Genomic DNA, 23,931 nt, shown 5'->3' on the forward strand with positions numbered 1-23,931 from the left:
TCAAACTAAATTTGAATTTGTTTCCCTATTTGAATAAGAATCTACAATCATGATCGTTGCCAAGTTAAACCACCATTTGTATATTATCTTAACAACACACCACATGATTACTATAGAGTTAGATATGAACTATGTGTACTATATGAGCTCGAATTCAAAACTTTGAATACACTTGATGTTGATTCCAAATAATAGTACATTTGATGTACTAGCTAGATCTTCCTAATCTAAACCATGTTTCATATGTACATTGTGTTTATCACACAAAGTTGTAACGACCCGAACCTGATAAGATTCGAGTCTCTGTGCTCATTGTGCTAGTCCCTGGATCAATAGCTAGCACACACAGTACAAGATATAATATCAAAAATAAACCACATGTCATAATACTACATCGTAGATCCAGAATTTAATATAATACATACCTGCATAGCTCAAGGCTAGCTCACAACAAAAACATAGTGGAAAAGCAAATAAAATCTTCATGGAATCCATCAACACCACAGGCAAATGTCGAGTATAGACATTGTAACCCTACATCGTATCACTCACTTGTCGTATAAAATCTGCAACATGAAATGTTGCAGCCACAAAGGGTCAATACTTTGAATGTATTGGCAAGTCACACAAGGAATGATATAACAGACCTACTTCTATATGCAAGGTATATCAAGAGGATAGTGTAGTGGTTGTTTTGCAGAAAAGCTAAATTTTCCCTTATAACTACATAATATAATAGTCAAATTTTAATTATGTCTTGCTACAATTAAATACATATGGTTGAATTGGGCAATCCAATAGCAACCTATCCCCATTATTAAGTTTCCCATCAAGTTTTATTAACTACATCATCTGTCAAGATCATCCAACAACCGTAATGGCATAGTGGCTCAAAATTTGTCCGTAACCAAGGACATGGCTAATCATGATTAGTTTATACACTCTGCAGAGGTATGTACACTTTACCTACTGGACTCAACCCGAAGATTGAGACAAAGTCTTTCAGAAGCAGTCGCCTAGACCCACAGGAGGCCCATCCCAACTATCATAACTACATCTGCTGGCACATCCGGATAAGGTTTCTGCAATTGATCAACTAAGCCAGAGCCCATATTAGCCATTGGCTGTACATGGAAGCTACTAGTCACCAAGTCTGTCTGATCTTTTTGAACCTGGACGACACCCACTTACATTCAGAGGGCACTACTGCAGGATGCTGCTAACACGACACTACGATCAGAGACCCTTCGAGAAACTGTGTGCGATGCAATAATCGCAAGCGGTGGTGTATGAAAACCGTCAGAAATGTATAAAACTTTTGCAATGACGGATGCATCAAACACGGTTCAGGTTTTAGTTGCGTGTGCGATGCATGGCATACAGTTCAGCCCACTTAACTATTTGCGACGAGGAGGAACAAAAGAAACGGGTAGCCAGATGAAGGTGTGTGCGATATACAACATATAGTTCACTCGGATGAACTGTTTGTGATTAGGCAACACAAAAGAAATGGCCAGCCAGATACATGGTGTGTGTGATATACGGCATGCGATTCACACGGATGAACTGTTTGTGTTGAGACAAGAGAACAGAAATGGTTCAATATAATAAGATGTGTGTGATACGCGGCAAACAAGTCTGTAATCAGAAATGTGTGCGAAGTCCAATAATAACACAGACGGTAGCTGCTAATAAGACGTGTGTGTTGTGCGATGGGATTGCATACAGAACAACAACATTATATACACACTTATAAGGACATGGTTGCATAAACAAATTAAACATACACTTACATAGGTGGCTACTACAACCATGACATTTGCACACACCAAAGTAAACTATTACATGCATAATTACATAGGTGGCTACTACACACATGGCATTTCCACACACCAATAAAGTAAACTATATATTACATGCATGATTAACTAGCATAAACGACCATCTGATCATCATTTACTTCTTGTGACGCTTGCTCTGCTTGTGGCTCGATCCGGGCTCGTCGATTTGGGTAATGAGGCACTTCCTCATGTCAACGATCTGCCTGTGCATCTCGTAGCATGTGTACATGCTCTTGGCCGCGAACCTGAGGTGAGGTTCTTCCAGTTGCCGCATCCAGGCCTTGTGCCAGGATACGAGACTTGTTCTCGGGGCATCCTGCTTCATCTTTTCGTAGTAGGGGTCGATGATGGCCGAGGCGAGTTCGACCAGGGAGTCCTGCTTCATGCTTCCCTAGACCCTGTAGTGGTCACCGATTTCGACAAGGTTCTTGCAGGCCAAGCCCGTAACACTGAGCGCTTTTACATTGTCTTTGGTTTCCACCATGGCGAACTTGTAGTCGGTGCTGTTGATAAACCTATTGAAACGGTCGCAAGGCTCTGTGTCCATGCAGTAGTGGTAGATGAGGACATGATGGCGCATGCACAACTGGGTGACGGTAACCTTCTGATCTATGCCAGGACGACCGGCGGTGTACTGGAGGTCGATGTCGACCACCTTGTACTTGTCTCGAGCAAGCAACTGCTCAACACTGTTGATGTAGTCGTCCACCATGGCCGGGTCAATGGTGTACACCACCGAGAGTTCCGTCTCCCTCGCGTGGGTCTCCACTCTATGCTCGCCGAACTCCATTGGAGCGTCGCTAGACATCCCTCTCTATGTGTCATCGTGGGTGTGCTTGTTGTGTTGTGGGGTGCGATCGAAAGGTTGAAGATACTAAGGTTATAATGGCTGCGAGAATTAAAGGGGAAGTCGGACGGCCAGGAATATCGGCTGGCCCTCATGGCAGTTCTAATTTGCAGCGCGTAACTACATCGCATGGCAATGCACGCGGCACAACCGCATGCATATGGGGGCCCCGACGTGATCGTGCGCACGCCCAACCACTGGCAGAGCACGCAAGGAGGGACGCGAGCAGAGCGCTCCGCGATCGCCTCAACGGCGAGCAACCATATATATATATATATATATATATATATATATATATATATATATATATATATATATGCATTTACCAGTTGAATGCGCAAGGAAAAGCTGTCCACAAGCCAAGCTCGCCGACGGACGCGAGCAGAGCGCGCCAACGGACGCTAGCTGATACGTCTCCAACATATCTATAATTTTTATTGTTCCATGCTATTATATTATCCATCTAGGATGTTTTATATGCATTTATATGCTATTTTATATGATTTTTGGGACTAACCTATTAACCTAGAGCTCAGTGCCAGTTTCTGTTTTTTTCCTTGTTTTGAGTTTTACAGAAAAGAAATACCAAACGGAATCCAATTGACGTGCCAATTTTTGACGATTTTTTATGGACCAAAAGAAGCCCCCAGAGTACAAGAGTTGGGCCAGAAGAGTCCCGGGTTACCCACGAGGGTGGGGGCGCGCCTACCCCCCTGGGGGAGCCCCCCTATCTTGTGGACGGCTCGGTGACCCCCCTGACATGAGACCTACACCAAAAATTCCTATAAATACAGAAACCTCCAGAAAATAACCTAGATCGGGAGTTCCGCCGCCGCAAGCCTTTGTAGCCACCAAAAACCAATCGGGGCCCCGTTCCGGCACCCTGCTGGAGGGGGAATCCCTCACCGGTGGCCATCTTCATCATCCCGGCTCTCTCCATGACAAGGAGGGAGTAGTTCACCCTCGGGGCTAAGGGTATGTACCAGTAGCTATGTGTTTGATCTCTCTCTCTCTCTCTCTCTCGTGTTCTTGAGGTGGTACGATCTTGATGTATTGCGAGCCTTGCTATTATAGTTGGATCTTATGATGTTTCTCCCCCTCTACTCTCTTGATGGATTGAGTTTTCCCTTTGAAGTTATCTTATCGGATTGAGTCTTTAAGGATTTGAGAACACTTGATGTATGTCTTGCATGTGCTTATCTGTGGTGACAATGGGATATCACGTGATCTACTTGATGTATGTTTTGGTGATCAACTTGCGGGTTCAGTGACCTTGTGAACTTATGCATAGGGGTTGGCACACGTTTTCGTCTTGAATCTCCGATAGAAACTTTGGGGCACTCTTTGAAGTTCTGTGTGTTGGTTGAATAGATGAATCTGAGATTGTGTGATGCATATCATATAATCATACCCACGAATACTTGAGGTGACATTGGAGTATCTAGGTGACATTAGGGTTTTGGTTGATTTGTGTCTTAAGGTGTTATTCTTGTACAAACTCTAGGATAGATCGAACGGAAAGAATAGCTTCGTGTTATTTTACTATGGACTCTTGAATAGATCAATCATAAAGAATAACTTTGAGGTGGTTTCGTTCCCCTACAATAATCTCTTCATTTGTTCTCTGCTATTAGTGACTTTGGAGTGACTCCGTGTTGCATGTTGAGGGATAGTTATATGATCCGGTTATGTTATTATTGTTGAGAGAACTTGCACTAGTGAAAGTATGAACCCTAGGCCTTGTTTCGAAGCATTGAAATACTGTTTGTGCTCACTTTTATCATTATTTACCTTGCTGTTTTTATATTTTCAGATTACAAAAACTTATATCTACCATCCATATTGCACTTGTATCACCATCTCTTCGCCGAACTAGTGCACCTATACAATTTGCCATTGTATTGGGTGTGTTGGGGACACAAGAGACTCTTTGTTATTTGGTTGCAGGGTTGTTTGAGAGAGACCATCTTCATCCTACGCCTCCCACGGATTGATAAACCTTATGTCATCCACTTGAGGGAAAATTGCTACTGTCCTACAAACCTCTGCACTTGGAGGCCCAACAACATCTACAAGAAGAAGGTTGTGTAGTAGACATCAAGCTCTTTTCTGGCGCCATTGCCGGGGAGGTTAGTGCTTGAAGGTATATCTTTAGATCTTGTAATCGAATCTTTTAGTTTCTTGTTTTATCACTAGTTTAATCTATAAAAGAAAACTACAAAAAAATGGAATTGAGGGTGCCTCATATGCTTCATCTTTTTAATGTCTTCTGTGAAAATAAGGATTCCAAAAATTGTGCTCAAGTACTAGAAGATGAATTACATAGAATGCTTGGCATAAAATATGTGAATGATGAGCATGATTGCAATGTTGTTAGCATGAATTCTTTGAATACCCATGATGCTAATGATATGCAAAGCCACAAGATTGGGGATTCTATGTTTGATGAATATGATATTTTTAGTCCCCCAAGTCTTGATGAGCAAATTTATTATGATGAAAGCATGCCTCCTATTTATGATGATTATATTGATGAAAGTGGATTTGGAGAGGTCATGACTTTATTTAGTGATGAATCCACTATTTTGGAAGAGGTTCCAATTGATTATGAGAACAAAGTTGCTATCTATGATGATTATTGTGATGACATGTATGCTATAAAAATAATGATAATCGTGAAAATCGTCATCTTGATTTTAATTTTCAATTGTATTATGCCTCACATGATAGTTATTTTGTTGAGTTTGCTCCCACTACTATTCTTGAGAAGAATTTTGCTTATGTGGAGAGTAATAAAATTTCTATGCTTGTAGATCATGAAAAGAATGCTTTATGTGATAGTTATATTTTTGAATTCATTCATAATGCTACTGAAAATTGTTATGAGAGAGGATCATATGCTTCTACATATTACAATAATATCAAGTTTCCTCTCTATGTGTTGAAAATCTTGAAGCTATGCTTGCTTTACCTTCCTATGCTAGTTGATTCTTGTTCCCATAAGTTGTTTGCTCACAAAAATCCCTATGCATAGGAAGTGGGTTAGGATTAAATGTGCTAGTCATATGCTTCATGATGCTCCCGTTATGTTTCAATTCTTATCTTTTATGTGAGCATCATTGTCATCATCATGCCTAGCTAAAAAGGCATTAAAGAAAAGTGCTTGTTGGGAGATAACCAATATTTACCCCTACTGTTTTTGTGTGTCCACATGATTAAGCTACTGTAGTAATCATGTTTTATAGCTTTTGTTTCAATAAAGTGCCAGGTAAGACCTTTAGGATAGTTTACGGTGATAGTTGTGTTGATCCTGCTGAAAATCAGAAACTTTTGCACCCAGTAAATTAGTTTTGATAATTCACAGAAACGTTCTTTTGATCTGATTATTTTTGCTATGGATTGGTACAGAAATTACTCAGTATTTCCTAATTTGGTAGGATTTTTGGAGTTACAGAAGTTTTCGAGAGTTACAGATTACTACAGACTGTTCTGTTTTTGACAGATTCTGTTTTCTATGTGTTGTTTGCTTATTTTGATGAATCTATGAGTAGTATCGGAGGGAATGAACCATTGAGAAGTTGGAATACAGTATATATTACACCAATATGAATTTAGAATGAGTTCACAACAGTACCTAAGTGGTGGTTTTATTTTCTTATACTAACGGAGCTCATAAGATTTTCTGTTGAGTTTTGTGTTGTGAAGTTTTCAAGTTTTGGGTAAAGATTCGATGGACTATGGAATAAGGAGTGGCAAGAGCCTAAGATTGGGGATTCCCAAGGCACACCAAGGTAATATTCAAGGACAACCAAGAGCCTAATCTTGGGGATGCCCCGGATGGCATCCCCTCTTTCGTCTTCATTCATCGGTAACTTTACTTGGAGCTATATTTTTAGTCACCACATGATATGTGTTTTGCTTGGAGCGTCATCTTCTTTTGTTAGTATTTGCTTTCTGTTATTTATAATAATGTTTTGCATCTATATTTTCAATAAAAATGTCAACGATAGCCTTTACTATGCTTATTTTGCAAGTATACTTGTTGCTGTTTGAGAACAAAAAGTTTATCGATGTTGCAAAAATTCCCTAGAAAAGTCAGAATATAATAAATTGTTAAAACTTTTTGCAAAATAAGCTATGATAAATTTTCTACAGTTTAGTATTTTTCTCATAATTCTTGGAGTTAGGGAAGTATGATGAATCTTGCATTCTGTACAGACTTTACTGTTTTGGCAGATTGCTGTTATGTTTGCATTGTTTGCATATGTTTGCTTATTTAATGATTCTATTTGAGGATAGGAGTATTAAATATGCAGAGGCATTTAGTATGCAATGTTTAATAATAATTTTAGTTATTTGTTACAGTAGAGAATGATAATGTTATTGCGTTGACTTATACTAACTTATTTCACGAGTTCTTGTTTAGTTTTGTGTGGATGAAGTTTTTAAGATGTAGGGAAGCCGTGATATAAAAGGAATTAAGGAGACACAAAAGCTCAAGCTTGGGGATGCCCAAGGCATTACTAATTAATATTTCAAGAAGTCTCAAGCATCTAAAGTTTGGGGATGCCCCGGTAGGCATCCCACCTTTCTTCTTCAACAATTATCGGTTAGTATCGGTTGAACCTAACTTTTTGCTTCTTCACATAATGTGTGCTATCCTTGAAATGTCATTTTGTTTTATTTTGTTTTGCTTGCTGTTTGAATAATATCCCAAGATCTGAAATTCTTAAATGTTAGAGAGTCTTCACATAGTTGCATAATTATTCGACTACTCATTGATCTTCACTTATATCTTTTGGAGTAGTTTGTCATTTGCTCTAGTGCTTCACTTATAACTTTTTAGAGCATGACGGTGGTTTTATTTTGAAGAAAATAGTGAACTCTCATGCTTCACTTATATTATTTTGAGAGTCTTAAACAGCATGGTAATTTGCTTTGATTATAAAATTAGTCCTGATATGATAGGCATCCAAGAAGGATATAATAAAAACTTTCATATAAAGTGCATTGAATACTATGAGAAGTTTGATTCCTTATGATTGTTTTGATATATGAGGATGGTGATATTAGAGTCATGCTAGTGGAGTAATTGTGAATTTGAGAAATACTTGTGTTAAAGTTTGTGATTCCCGTAGCATGCACGTATGGTGAACCATTATGTGATGAAGTTGGAGCATGATTTTTTTATTGATTGCCTTCCTTATGTGTGGAGGTCGGGATCGCATGATGGTTAACTCCTACCAACCCTTCCCCTAGGAGCATGTGTGTAGTACTTTGTTTTGATAACTTGTAGATTTTTGCAATAAGTATGTGAGTTCTTCATGACTAATGTTGAGTCCATGTATTATACGCACTCTCACCCTTCCACCATTGCTAGCCTCTCTTGTGCCGCGCAACTTTCGCCGGTATCATACACCCACCATATACCTTCCTCAAAACAGCCACCATACCTACCTATTATGGCATTTCCATAGCCATTCCGAGATATATTGCCATGCAACTTTCCACCGTCTCTTTTATTATGACACGTTCCACCATTGTCATATTGCTTTGCATGATCACGCGGTTGACATCGTATTTGTGGCAAAGCCACCATTCATAATTCTTCATAGATGTCACTCTTGATTCATTATCCCGGTACACTGCCGGAGGCATCCACATAGAGTCATATTTTGTTCTAAGATTCTTGAGTTGTAAGTAGATAAAAGTGTGATGATCTTCATTATTAGAGCATTGTCCCATGTGAGGAAAGGATGATGGAAGAAATGATTCCCTCACAAGTTGGGATGAGTCTCCAGACTTTATGAAAAATAAAAGAGGCCAAAGAAGCCCAAATAAAAAAAAGAGGCCAAAGAAGCCCACCAAAAAAAATGAGAGAAAAAGAGAGAAGGGACAATGTTACTATCCTTTTACCACACTTGTGCTTCGAAGTAGCACCATGATCTTCATGATAGAGAGTCTCCTATGTTGTCACCTTCATATGCTAGTGGGAATTTTTCATTATAGAACTTGGCTTGTATATTCCAATGATGGGCTTCCTCAAATTTCCCTAGGTCTTCGTGAGCAAGCAAGTTGGATGCATACCCACTTAGTTTCTTGTGATGAGATTTCATACACTTATAGCTCTAGTGCATCCGTTGCATGGCAATCCCTACTCACTCACATTGATATCTATTAATGGGCATCTCCATAGCCCGTTGATACGCCTAGTTGATGTGAGACTATCTTCTCCTTTTTTGTCTTCTCCGCAACCACCATATTCTATTCCACCTATAGTGTTATCTCCATGGCTCACGCTCATGTATTGCGTGAAAGTTGAAAAGGTTTGAGAATACTAAAGTATGAACCAATTGCTTGGCTAAAACCGGGGTTGTACATGATTTAAATATTTTGTGTGATGAAGATAGAGCATAGCCAGACTATATGATTTTGTAGGGATAAATTTCTTTGGTCATGTTATTTTGAGAAGACATAATTACTTTGTTAGTATGCTTGAAGTATTATTATTTTTATGTCAATACTAAAAAAAATTCTTGAATCTTTCGGATCTGAACATTCATACCACAATAAAGAAAATTACATTGAGAATTATGTTAGGTAGCATTCCACATCAAAAAATCTGTTTTTATCATTTACCTACTTGAGGACGAGCGAGAATTAAGCTGGGGATGCTTGATACGTCTCCAACGTATCTATAATTTTTGATTGTTCCATGCTATTATATTATCCATCTAGGATGTTTTATATGCTATTTTATATGATTTTTGGGACTAACCTATTAACCTAGAGCCCAGTGCCAGTTTCTGTTTTTTCATTGTTTTTGAGTTTTACAGAAAAGGAATACCAAACGGAGTCCAATTGACGTGCCAATTTTTGATGACTTTTGATGGACCAAAAGAAGCCCCAAGAGTACAAGAGTTGGGCCAGAAGAGTCCCGGGCTGCCCATGAGGGTGGGGGCGCGCCTAGTCCCCTGGGGGCGCCCCCTATCTCGTGGACGGTTCGGAGACCACCCTAACGTGAGACCTACACCAAATATTCCTATAAATACAGAAACCTCCAAAAAATAACCTAGATCGGGAGTTCCGCCGCCGCAAGCTTCTGTAGCCACCAAAAACCAATCGGGGCCCTGTTCCGGCACCCTTCCGGAGGGGGAATCCCTCACCGTTGGCCATCTTCATCATCCCAGCACTCTCCATGACGAGGAGGGAGTAGTTCACCCTCGGGGCTGAGGGTATGTACCGGTAGCTATGTGTTTGATCTCTCTCTCTCTCTCTCTCGTGTTATTGAGGTGGTATGATCTGGATGTATCGCGAGCTTTGCTATTATAGTTGGATCTTATGATGTTTCTCCCCCTCTACTCTCTTGTAATGGATTGAGTTTTTCGTTTGAAGTTATCTTATCAGATTGAGTCTTTAAGGATTTGAGAACACTTGATGTATGTCTTGCATGTGCTTATCTATGTTGACAATGGGATATCACGTGATCTACTTGATGTATGTTTTGGTGATCAACTTGCGGGTTCAGTGACCTTGTGAACTTATGCATAGGGGTTGTCACACATTTTCGTCTTGACTCTCTGGTAGAAACTTTGGGGCACTCTTTGAACTTCTATGTGTTGGTTGAATAGATGAATCTGAGATTGTGTGATGCATATCATATAATCATACCCACGGATACTTGAGGTGACATTGGAGTATCTAGTGACATTAGGGTTTTGGTTGATTTGTGTCTTTAGGTATTATTCTAGAACAAACTCTAGGATAGATCGAACGAAAAGAATAGCTTCGTGTTATTTTACTATGGACTCTTGAATAGATCGATCAGAAAGAATAACTTTGAGGTGGTTTCGTACCCTACAATAATCTCTTTGTTTGTTCTCCGCCATTAGTGACTTTGGAGTGACTCTTTGTTGCATGTTGAGGGATAGTTATATGATCCAGTTATGTTATTATTGTTGAGAGAACTTGCACTAGTGAAAGTATGAACCCTAGGCCTTGTTTCGAAGCATTGCAATACCGTTTGTGCTCACTTTTATCATTAGTTACCTTCCTTTTTTTTATATTTTTAGATTACAAAAACCTATATCTACCATCCATATTGCACTTGTATCACCATCTCTTCGCCGAACTAGTGAAGCTATACAATTTGCCATTGTATTGGGTGTGTTGGGGACACAAGAGACTCTTTGTTATTTGGTTGCAGGGTTATTTGAGAGAGACCATCTTCATCCTATGCCTCCCATGGATTGATAAACCTTAGGTCATCCACTTGAGGAAAATTTGCTACTGTCCTACAAACCTCTGCACTTGGAGGCCCAACAACGTCTACAAGAAGAAGGTTGTGTAGTAGACATCACTAGCAGAGCGCGCCGCGGCGCCTAGCGGCAAGCACAACGTGCTCCGGCGCCTAACAGGGAGCAGAGCTTGCCGAGGTACGCGAGCAGAGGCCGACACAGTGATACATGGCAAATAAGACGAACTGTGCGAGCGATGTCGGAGACATCAAGCACGAATCAGATTAGAGTTGCGTGTGCGATACGTGGCATACAGTTGAGCCATCCGAGCTGTTTCTCATGGAATAAGCCGTGTGTGTTGCGGGCAAACGCTTGTTGGTATATAACCTTAAATTTAACCAAAAACGTGTTAATGCATGTTACAAGAATTGTACAGCTGGAAACTATGTTCAAATACGACTCCAATGATATAATCTTTGGCGACATGCATTCATATTTTAATAGTTAAATCCTACTTATAAACCAGGACGGGGATATAGTAGGTAATTAAATTGTAAATGTTTTTTAATAACCGTATGTGTACATGTCCTTTCGTCCTCCTCTCGCACGTCTTGTCACCCTGCTGCCGCAGACGGCTTACAGCGTAAGCTTGCGCAGCGCGTGGGGGCGTTCTTTTGGCCAAACGGTGGCGCCAATGAATCATCGGTGAGCCCATTCCTGCGCAACCTCGCGGGTTCACGTGCAAGCTTCCCGCCCAACTCAGTGATATCCCCCCAAATCCCAATGCTTACCGGCCTGCTATAAAAACCCTCATGGCCGGCGAGTCCTGCGTCGCATTTTCCCCTCCCTCCCTGTAGCTTATCTCGTCTGCTTCTCCCATAGTCGCCAATAGCACCGGTCCGTTGTCATCGCTCAGCCACTCCATCGTCATCAGAGGATAGCTCCAGCTGGGAGGCTATACTGCGGAGGCGGCGCAGTGCCTGGCGTAGTGTAGGTGAGTGTGGCGTCCCTATTGGGTGTGCGCGGTACACCCACCACACACTCCACTGCCGCTGCCCGTCGGTAGCTGTTGCTGTCCGCCGTTGCCGCCACACCACCATCGAAAGCCAGGGCCATCTCCCGCTCCACCATCGCGGCCCGAAGGCGGGAGGTGGCCATCGTGGCCGTCATCCCACTGCCAGCCACCATGGACATCACCCGCTCTGCCACCGCGGCCCGAAGGCAGGAGGTGGTGGTCGTGGCCGCCACCCCATGGTCGGTCGCCGTGGCCGCCAGCCCACCATCGACCGCCTAATTATCACCCGCTCCGCCACCGCCACCCGAAGGTGGGAGGCAGAGGTGGAGGGCCGCACGTGCGTCAGCGACCTTGCGTGCTACATCGAGTTCCTGCGGGAGGAGGAGGAGCGCCTTGTCAAGCATGCAAAGAGCCTTACCACAGCCGTGGCCGTAGCACACGCTGACGCAGAGGCGAGGAATCAGGAGATCTACGAGCAGTCCGGCCGCTTCGAGAGGGATCGTCTGGAGTGGCAGTGGGCGTTCGAGCTGGCGAGCGTCACTAAATGTGCAGCAGCAGCAGGCACCGTATTGCATTTCTCCAGCTCGTCGATAGGCTCCTCCTCCTCCTCTGCCTCTTACTGAACGCGCTCGGCAGAGGAGAGGCTGCCGGAAGTAGCACAAAGCCCCTCAGTGGTAGTAGTAGTATTTAGTTGCTATTTTGTTCAGTTCATCTGACTATAGATGTATGGTCGAACTGTACAATGTTCTTAAAATTAGCTAGTATATATAGTTGAACTAGCTATTTCAGTACGTGGTTGGCAACAATTGGGGAAAAGTTTGGTCGATTCAGCTGTCGAGTTGAACCGTTTGTTTAAATTAAGAATGACTGCTTAATCTATTAATGAAATCTATCCTTAATTACTGAATTTAATTGCAAAAATTAGATAGTGCTAGTGATTTTTAGCTGCATATTTTCACAAATCGCAGTGTTACAAGGATTGACTAATGGCAACGTTACTAGATCAACAAATGTAAATCTTTCCAGTTTGACAAATGGCAACATACCCAATATGACAAATGCAAATCTTACCAAATTGTTTGTACGTGGTTGCACACGGGTCACCCAAAACAACCGTTTGCGTTGAAGGGATGCACAAATCCTGCGTTGCTCTCACTTTGCATACAGGTGTTCTATCTAAAACGTTTGCGATCAAGAGGTGCACAAATCCTGCGCGGCACATTTTCCCTTGGCTTCCTGTGGAAGCTGTCGGTTTGCATACGGGTGTTCTAACTAAAACGTTTGTGATGAGTGTTTTATATTTAAAAACCGAATTAAATTGCGGTTTGGGCGCCATTAATGGGGAGGATGCGAGCAAGGCGGGCGGCCATGGAAGTCAAAGGGCTCGCTTCCCAGTGAGCCTGCACAGCGTACAGCTTGCACGCTTCCCGATGAGCCTGCGTATTCGAGGAAAGCTTGCACGCCTCTCGGTTAGCCTGCGCACCAGACGACGCTCGCACGCCTCCTGTTCAGTCAAGGTCAAGCAGCTGTCTGCATGGCACCTCCTACAACCATTAAAACCAAGACATGTGGCGTCACGTGAATGGTTAATAGAATGCACATAATTTAAATTATACAAAACGTTTGAGATGTTACAGTGGCAGCTATTTGTTTCAAAATGTCTTTGTTGGTTGTTATTCGAGTGCGCCTTCTCTCAAAATACACTCGAAAAATACCATAGCATGTCGGGTGCCATTCCATTATAGCATACCAAGTTTCATGAATTTCAGACGAGTTTTGGATTTTCTAGAATTTAAAAACAAAGTATCTCAACATTTTGCCGACAATCAACAATGCTCTGGTGTTTGAAATTCATTCCCATTTCTTGCATGGGACCTAAGAATGCCCTGAAGGACACATATTTAATTTTTCAACCAATTTATATGCACTGGAGCTTGTGCATGTAGTTCAAATTTGAATTATGCACATGAAATGTCTAAAAACCCAGTTAATGTATAAAAATGTACAAATGAAGCCCGAAAAATTCCAAAATTAAACACAACACTTCTATTGTTCTATGTTGACACTCGAAAGATTTTGAAAGCAATAAGAGGCAACGGATATCGTTTCGTCCCCAAAGGTGGTGATGAAGCCATGTACCTAGGGTAGGGTCATGGACCTATTCAAGGTACCCTCCCCAAGGACATCCCTAGAAGAAACTACTTTTCAGTCGACCTAGAAGGATTTCACTCGACGTACTCGAAGACACTCGACCATGAAGCCACTTACTCGACCGACAGGAGATTTAGAGTCACTCTGCACACAAACGGTCTGTCATTAAGTAGTCTTTATGGTCATGATAGCACTTTATGTATGGCGTTACCAGTAACGCTAGACCTTAATGTACTTTAAACCCTACATAACTGAGGGCTGGAGGGGTCTGGCGAACTCTATATAAGCCACCCTCCTCCTCAGTGTAAAGGGTTCGCACCCTTGTAATTCATACGCATATAATCCAGTCGATCGCCTCCGGGCTCCGAGACGTAGGGCTGTTACTTCCTCTGAGAAGGGCCTGAACTCGTAAGCATCTTGTGTACACAAATACTCCATAGCTAGGATCTTGCCTCTCCATTCCTACCCCCTATTTTAGTGTTATACTTAGAACCACGACAGTTGGCGCCCACCGTGGGGCAGGTGTCTTAGCGACTTATTGGAGAAGTTGCGATTGTTCCAATCACCTTCATCATGGTTTCTGGCGGAGTTTTGGTTGAGGGCCACGAGATCCGTCTCGGCGCGCTCACATTCATCGCCGACGACTCCGCTTGGCTTCAGGAGGCTCCACTCGACATCGACGCGCTCCCCGTCCATGGGGCGACTCACTTTCGCGCGTGTGTCCGCGGCGTCCTCCTGCGGCAACCGTCGGCTCCGTATCGGTCGACCCGTGTGTCATCCTCCCTTCTTGTCTCCCGCCAGTGCAAGCACTCCGGTCGGTCGAGGCTTCAGCGGTGGGTGAGGCATGCGGTGGCTCACCAGTCGGCCACCTCCCAAGTCACAGCGATCGAGCCCGATGAATCTCTCTATGGCCTGTTCGATCTGTCGACTGGCTCCGTAGAGACTGCATCCGAGTGCGATAGCAGTGATCCAGCGGCGGAGGTCCTGATGGTCAATGGTCCGCGCAGTCCTCCCGGCTTCCCCCACGCCGATGGAGGCGACGGTGGAGGCGACCCCGCGCAGGTCCATGAAGAGTATCAACACGAGCCACTCACTTCGCTGCAAAGGGAAGATCTTTGCTGCCGGAACATGGATGCGCTGCATACTCCCATCGTTGGAGAAACCCCCGAGGCTCGCGCCTTAGAGGACGCGCGTTTGGCCAACCTGGCTGAGCGCACTCCACTGGAGAACCTCCAGCGAGCACTCGACGAGCATGCACGTCAACGGGTTCCGGACTCCAGTCGACGTCAACTCTTTCCCCCACCAACTCAGGTACATTGAACTCCGATTCAGAATCTAGCAGCTGCAGCCCGTATGGCAGAATCGATTCAGCCCTCTCAGTCGGAAGCCGATAGAGGCTTGATGCAGATCAGAGATTTGCTTCGGGCAGCAGGAGATCAAAATTCTGTTGTATCGCAGTCGCGGAACAGGATTCACAACAGATCCGTCGCCGTGAATACAGTCCAGTCGGCCCATAGCCCGAGATCGCCTCCGAGGCATGAGGGACGTGGAGGTCGGCGTGATCAGTATGATCACCGATTCGATCGTGATGATCGGCGTCGAGTGCCTACTCCTCCCCCAAGGGGTGGGTCATATGCCCCTCGACAACAAGATGACAGACGCCAGCACAGTGTTGGGCGAAGGGTTCCAGTCCACCCCAGGGAACCAGGCTTTGATGCGAGATCCATTATCGTTCAAGGTTTGGTCGATCGAAACAGAGCTCATCGAGAAGGCCATGACAGAGATGTGCCCACCAGCAGCAGAGTTCACGTCTCAGGACCAGAGTGTTTTAGCAGAGCCATCAGGGCCGCGGTGATTCCTCCCAACTTCAGGTTGGCGACTGGAGTCAGTAAGTTCACCGGCGATGTCGTAGCTCCATCTCCATGTCGATCATTCTCTACTTCTACTGGCTTCTACTTGTTATGAGTTTATGTCTCATGAACTAGTGCCAGTACTATTATTCTAATCACACTTCTTCAATATCTTTTCCATCAGGGATGCTTAGGTCGATTTTAGTGGAACTGCACAAAAGCATTGTATGATCCGAGGGTGCCAGCCATCTTTCCTTCGACAGGTTCTACCTTTCCAGGGAATTAAATCATGTTTAGGGTTTAGGGTTTAAGTCGTAGTGACCCCATCAGTAGTTTTTCTTTCGTACACGCTCTCACAACTTTTTTTTCTTTAGTTGTGAAGTAAATATTGGCTATGATCTATGAATCATTGAGATGCATCAGCATGCGTGTTAGTTTTCCTTTGTATTTGATGGCATGTTGTAACGGGGCAACCTTGGAATAGGAATGAAAATGGAGTGGAAAGTTTTCGTTTTTCCGGAGAAAAAATGGAAACGGAGAGAAACCAATGTTTCATTTCGTTGGATCGCGCCATCGAGGAAAACCAACGTTTAAATCATGTCTGTCGTGTTCGTGTCTCACCCTCCTCCATGGCTCGACCCCACACGGTCGTTCGGCATGCCACTCACCGCAAACCGAGTATACGATAACTTTCCCGCCTGCTTGTCGATGGATCGCGCCATGGAGTACTACTAGCACTACTGGAAGAGATTGACGAGTTGGGGGAGGACAGCTAGCTGTAGCACGGACTCCCAAGAACTTTTTACATGCATGTTGTAGCCGGCTATTGCGACCTTTGAACGCGGAGCAGCCGCATGCACCCGGAAGCGGCACGAGTGACGCTCTCTCGGCCGGCGCGCCACTTCAATGCCGGCACCAGTGAGAGGTCGCGTCCGCTCTGGCCGGGCATGAATGCGGCACTGACCGTTTCGGACGGGAAGCACGCGCGGGTGATGAAGAGGGTTCAGGTTGGTCAGGACCGGCCGTGGCAGCGGTCCGGACGTGCGCAAACAAGAGATGATGTATGTTAATATTGCTGCATATATAATTAACAACGTAAATAAGGTGCCAGTTGGACAAATGTGATTGGAGATGGAGATGGAAATGGAATTTTTCGTAAACACAGATATGCATGTCTATGTCTATGTGTGTGGGTGCGCGACGACTCTCGCGACCTAGAAGCGGGGGCGTGTTTTTGATCGAGTTTTCTTTCTTGGTACGTTAGAAAATCATTTTGTCTAATTCACATCTAGATGTTATTTAAGGATATCACATCTAAGCTCCCACAAGTATATAATGTAGCAACAAGAAAAAAACTAGGACAAAAAAAATAGACCACAAACAGAGTGGACATCAACTTAGATGTGACATAACTATGTCACATCTAGATGTGTCCTAGACAGACCCTTAAAAAATTGTCCGTCAGTTTTCGTTTCTTTTTTTCAGGAACGCGCGTATTCTATTTAAAACCACTGCTATGGAGAGATTTTTTTTACTCCATTATAGCCTCTTGTTTGATAGAGTTTCTCGCATCTCGCTCTCTCACCCTCTCCATATCAAAACAATATGACAGTGTCCAGTGTATCTCTCTCCTCACCGGTGGTCACAGATCCGGCCGAATCCCGTCCGCTGCAGGAGGTGAGGAGGTGCAGCATTGATGTTGTCGCCGTCGGCGACGGAGGGAGCCAATGCGCACCATCCTCTCGGAGCCGGCGCTGGCGCGGACGAAGATCCTCCGCGCCCTTGTTCGCTGCCGTCGTGTGGGCAGATCCCGCCCGCCCGCCTAAACGACATCTCGCCCACCTGAGGTATAACTTCTTGTACTGGTCCAGCTCCCCAGGTCGCTGCGTGCGGGTTTTCTTCTATGTGACTACTCCCCAGCTCCCCATGCATAGTAGCTAGGGATTGTCGGCTGGTCCAACATCACCTACTAGTACTATTATAGAGGAAATGCCACTCGAAAAGTTGTCCTGATTTATGCCTCGGTGGAGGTATACATGTTGTTTCGACAAAAAGTACATGGTGGTTGTGCGGTCATTGTCCATATGGTGGTAGTACTATCACTGGTTAAATGAAGAAATGCTTTTTTTCTTGGGTATCCTGGTTTAGTTCCCATCAAGATATAATTATGATGCTTCTGTTTGTCGGTGTACTTTTCATTAACCCTTTTTTATTTATTTGGAAACAGCGATGCGTGTCTCCATACCCGGGCATGTCTTCCTCAATTTTAGTGGAACTGCACAAAATTGGATGGCCATTGTTGTTCCGCCTCACTGTCCTCTGACACGTGGTTCTTCCTTCCTCGAGCTTGATTACTGAGAAGAAATAGACCATAGTGAGGATTTGTCGAACTTCATAGGTGCCTCACCCAAACTTGATACCAAATGGATGATGCATCACCACGATGACCTATCGATGCTCATGGTTGCGCCTCATGGTTGCGTCGGCTGGTGAAGCTGATCGATTTTCAATGAAAAACAAGCTGTCTTCCATCAGTGCTCTTTGCTTGTTATGCACAAAGATGATATCCTTCGTCAGTTCACCTTGGTTGCATTGGAGACGCAGTCGTCTTTCACGTTGGTGCAATTTTATCACACAATTGGCTATGAACCAAATGTTTCCTCGAAGAAGGATCGACGTTAGTACTAAGAGCATAAGTTTTGTATTGATTTCTAAACCTTCTCACAACTTTGTCTCCAGCTCCCCTGTAATTTTATTTGTCCAGCTATTAACTTTGATTTAAAAAATGGTGTGGACTAAAAACCCGGATGGACGTAGTAGCCCTCCATTTTTATTTACTCCGCATATTAGATTTGACTGAAGTCAAACTTTGTAATACTCTCAAACCTTTCCGATAATTGAAATTAAAATTCTTTATTTGTACACACTCTCACACGTTTACGATAATTTGGTGCATGTGTGGTTGTTCACTTAAGGGAGGGTAGTGTACCACACATGAAGGACAGGAAGTGCGACCAGGACGCGTGGGCGTGGATCGTTAGTTCATCAGAAGTAGTACTAGTTTTCTTCACTGTACATTAAATAAAGAGTTTCGTTTCGTACTTACACAATTTAAAACGATTGTTATGGAGAGAATAAGAAAACCACTCCACTATATATTAGTCGTATACACACGAGAGTACTATATGGACGCAGCTTCATTGACTTAGTGCACCTGCCTTTGGGTTTATGACATGTGGGCCCAAAATGTGGCTGGCTCACCTGTCATACTGCCAAAAGCAGATGGTGTGAAGGCACCGGAGCTCAGTCCATACTACATTAGTATATATATAAGCGGGAGCCTCAGCGCTTGTTCGCTAGGGTTTGCACTCTCCACACGCTCGCCGCAATACATATATGTTACACGCTGGAGGCTCAGCGTTCATTTGCTAGGGTTTGCTATATTCACAGTCTCTCACCCTCTCTTCACCAGATCTAAACAAGACTGCGTTGGCCTCTTGTCTCTCTCTCCCCCCTCATAGCTGGTGAAGGAGGCGTCCGTATCCCGTCGCACTGGGAAGGGGAGGAGGTGCAGCGTTAACTCTATCGCCTTCGGCGAGGGAGACAATCCACTGCCGGTTGCGCTGTTCTCTTTCACCCAGCGCCTGTGTGGGAGGGCCACCGATCCCTTCTTCCTCGCTGCCGTACATAGTGTGGGAAGATCCGGCCTGCCGCCGCACGCCTTGCCACATCTCGACGACCCTAAGGTATAAGTTTCTTTGAAACCGTCGTTGCTCTAGCTGCATGTGGATCTTTTTCGATCTGTAGTCGAATCTAGGTCTTGGTTCAAAGAGGAAAGAAAGGTACGGTGGGGTGGAACATGAATCTAGGACGTGGTTCAATGAGGAAAGGAGGGAGGAAAAGTAGTATAGACTGGCTATCCAGCCGCTTTGTTGGTCAAAAAGGGAAAAAGGGGGTAACCCAGTACACACATCTGTAAGGAACCGATCTCTTTGTTGAAAAGGGAAAGAAACTAGGGGCGGGGGTCAGGTAGTTTGTGCAGGACTAGATTTGCTGCCCTCACATAGGAAAAAAGTTCAAAGAGAACAAATATGGATCCAACACAGATATGCTGCTTGGCTATATACTCTGCATATACGTGTGGACGCACATGGTGCTAGCATGTCCCATACAGCTATTTTGCTGTTGTTAATCTAAGAATGCCGCTGGAAAATTGAAGCAATGCCACTGTTAAAAGTAAATTACAATTTTTAACGAATGTTGTTTCAAGAGAGTGTCTCTGTTAATGTGAATCAATGCAACCGTTTTAGAAATGCTACTATCCTACTTTGTTTTCCATCCAAGATAAGTTAGATGCTTCTTTCTGTCACCGTTTGTTTCATCCTCCTTTATCGGCAAGTAATTGTTTCCTTTTTTGCCTCTGTTAAAATAGGGGTATCGATTTAACTTGTTGCTATTGCGACATTTTGCTTCGCTACTCGAAACACTTATGTTTTAAGAGTGTTTTGTGTAGTTCAACTTGAATGTCACACCGGTGACTTTGCTTAATTTTGGTGGAACTGCACAAAAGGAGATCGAGATTTGTTTCCAGTGTTCCTGTCGAGTTGTTTCAAATCTTGGTCTCAACCACATGATATCTATTCAACTTGTTGCTATTGCGACATTGTGCTTCGCTACGCGAAACACTTTGCTTGATTTCAGTGCAACTACAAAAAAGGAGATTGGATTTCCTATTCGTGTTAGCAGATTCATATTTTATCCTAGTGTTCTCATGAAAGGTCAGTACAAGCCTTCATCCACATGATTGTGCAGTGTGCTTTGAGATGTTGTGCTACTTGTATTGGTACTGTTTTAAATAAATGTTGAATTGAAGCTATTGTATTGCTGTCTTTTCCCATTAAGTAGTGAACAAAAATGGGACCAACCCAGACATGATGCTTGTTGCTTTGTTACAACAAACTCTGCATCACCCCCTTTATAAGTAGATGGAAGCACATATTGTTGTTGCGCCCACTCTCCCCTGGAACTGTTTATGCTTTTCGTTAATCTAATGCCGCTACTAAATTAAGCAATGCCACTCTCAAAATTAATTAACTACTGAATCTTAGTTCCAAACTGCAACACTTGTTAGGAATGGTACTATCCTGCTTTGTAGTTCTTTCTACATGGTTTAACAAAGGTATTGTTAAGATAATGTCTCTTTAAAAATGAATCAATTGCATTGTTTTAGGAATGGTACTTTTCTGCTTTGTCATTCTTTATACATGTTGAACCAAGGCATTGTTAAGATAATGTCTTAGTCAATATGAATGAATCACACTGATGGAGAATTGCTACTCTCCTGCTTTGTTTCCCATTAAGACAAGTCATCAATCGTTATTTCTCAGTAATTGTTTCCCTTATACCTATTGTTGCTTACAGGGATATCAAAATTAAAGCTCAGTTTTATTCCGACTTCGATTTTAGTTGAACTACACAAAAGGAGCCAATGTGTCCAAGGCAAACTGCTGCATTATTGGGTCCAGTTGGTCGTTCCACTTTGCAGAAAGAAGCAGTCACTGGATGCGGTACATTACAGAAGGAATGACCGAGAAGCTTTATAGAGTATTATTAGACACCGGTGACATGACTAGTCTGCAGAGACCATTGGCAATTTAACAACACGTGGAGTGCCCTGGGCAAAAAGTGCCCAAACAAGTACAAGAAGCTAAGACAGGACACGATCATATGCATTACATATTTTGAATGGGAAAAGCTTGTCAAAGTTTAATCATTGATGTTAGCAAGAATACGTTAGTTTAATATATTGGAATTGGAAAACCTTGTCAAAATTTGCTCATTGATGTTAGCAATAAGACGTTAGTTTAATATATTGGAATTGGAAAACCTTGTCAAAATTTGCTCATTGATGTTAGCCAGAAGACATGCATTTGATATTTTTGAGTGGGACGCCCTTGCTATGAGCAGCGTCGAGTGTTTTTTCCTATTCCTGTGTTCAGTTTAGAAGTAAATAGTTACTCTGCTGAGATATTCTTGTGTTAAGAGTTTGTTCTGAATATTGTCTATGTAATGCCAGGCCTTGTGTTTGATTGCAAAGTTGAGCTTGGAATGTTGTGGCATGCGGCATCACGAGCTGTTCACCATGCCTCCTGAGAATAATGCTTCGTATTGTTTTGTATGTCGATCTAATGCCAGTGATTTGCTTGTTAAGAAGATCATCCTCTTCTGTTGTTTCCGTGCGTAAGAAGTTCATCGTCTGATGTTTCATTCATAGCCTATATGACATGTCGGGTAGGTTAGACGTGAAACCATATGATCTTCCGACCAACTCATGATATTAGGCCGTGATTGGATCGTCGTTTTCCAACCAAAACCGCTTGTAAAACTGACGCTTGTAAATTAAAGCAGATGGTCTCAGGCGAAGGCGCTTGGTTGGTCAATTTCGACTAGTAAAATATCGGAAGTACTTCACACACGATAAAAACGTTGAACGACACTCAGACGATTGCTAATCCAGCCGTTAGCTGCTGTTTCAGCCTTGCCCATGGATGGCCAGATACGCATGTCGTGCATGTATCGTCTGGTAATGTCGTCCATATAGCAATGCTCGTAAAATATACACTGGTCTCTCAAATTACACACGTAACCAACCGGTTTTACTTACAGACCTCGGGCCTTCTGATGAAGAGTAAATTACACTTGTATGTTAATACATGTTTGAAATAAACCAGAGCTCCCAAGCGCGGCCTTACCGTTTCATGCCGTCTCAGTTTCTCGAAGGTTCTCATAGGTGTCCGATGATCCTGGCTTCCTGAATGAGCAGCGGGCGCTGTATCAGACCTCCGGAGGGCCCGTGAGGCCCTCTCCGTTGTCCTTCGAGTTGTTGCGCTCGCCGTGGCGTCAAGCATTGTTAACATGGTCAACGAACATGAGGATTCAGGAGATGACTTTATTTTGACTGGATGACACTAGGGACCCACTAGGGTCATAGCCGTACGTATGCAAGTGCCTCCTTATTATGTACAACTATATTTTTTTTGCTTTCTCCTGGTTTCCTGACATCACGGTCCCACACCATTGTCAACCTATGTAGTCAATATAAATGAGAGAATTGCACAAGGTGCGGCCGACAGCTGGGACCAAGCAGCTCGAGCCGTATTTGTGTTTTTGAGCGTGAGCACTACAGAGTTTTTCTTGGCGGTGATTTCGTTGTTGTTCAGAGGAGAGCAGGGTATTAACTGGGTGGGATGTGGCCCGTCTAGCCCAGGCCTGATATCCAGCCCAAATACTACTTTTTTCAAGATAAAAATGGCTAGCCCAGCTATACGTCTTCTTGAGGAATACCCAGGCAAGGTCAACTTGTTATTCTCTACCCCGCTGGGCTGCAAATCTTTCCTAGGAGGGATGCATTAGGCTTAACAGGAAAATGAGCTTTAAAAATAATAAATGGGATGTAATTATAAAAACTGGGCAGTGACTATAAAAAATGCACCAAACACGAAATTAGTTTATAAAATATTATTTATGGATTTTGAAAATCTTAAATTTTCATTGTTGCGCGCGCAATGTTTCGTTGGATTTTTACGTAATACAAATTTATATTTAATCAGACTAGAAATTTCGGGATAAAAATATTTCGGATCCCATCAAAATGTGGGAAATTTTATTGAATTCTGTCTTCAACGGTTGGTTGAAATTATTAATCCTTGTCCTAGCTAGAAAATGGGCTGTACTTTTAACAAACTGTAAATGGGCTGTTGTAAATTCCATTAGAATTCAAAAATGGGATGTACATTCTTACAAAACGCAAATGGGCTATAAGTTCTCTGCCACACACTTGTGGGCCTACTAAGTGACGCGTCCCCTAAAAAAATAAGTTGACGCGTATGAAAGGCTTTGTCAACTTATTATAGTTAACACACGGTTCTAGCAGCAGTGGCCGTTGGATGTCTATCCAACGGATGTCGTGCTTCTTCTTCAATCTCAGATA

This window comes from Triticum dicoccoides, chromosome 7B, assembly GCF_002162155.2.
Source record: "Triticum dicoccoides isolate Atlit2015 ecotype Zavitan chromosome 7B, WEW_v2.0, whole genome shotgun sequence".
NCBI lineage: Eukaryota > Viridiplantae > Streptophyta > Magnoliopsida > Poales > Poaceae > Triticum > Triticum dicoccoides.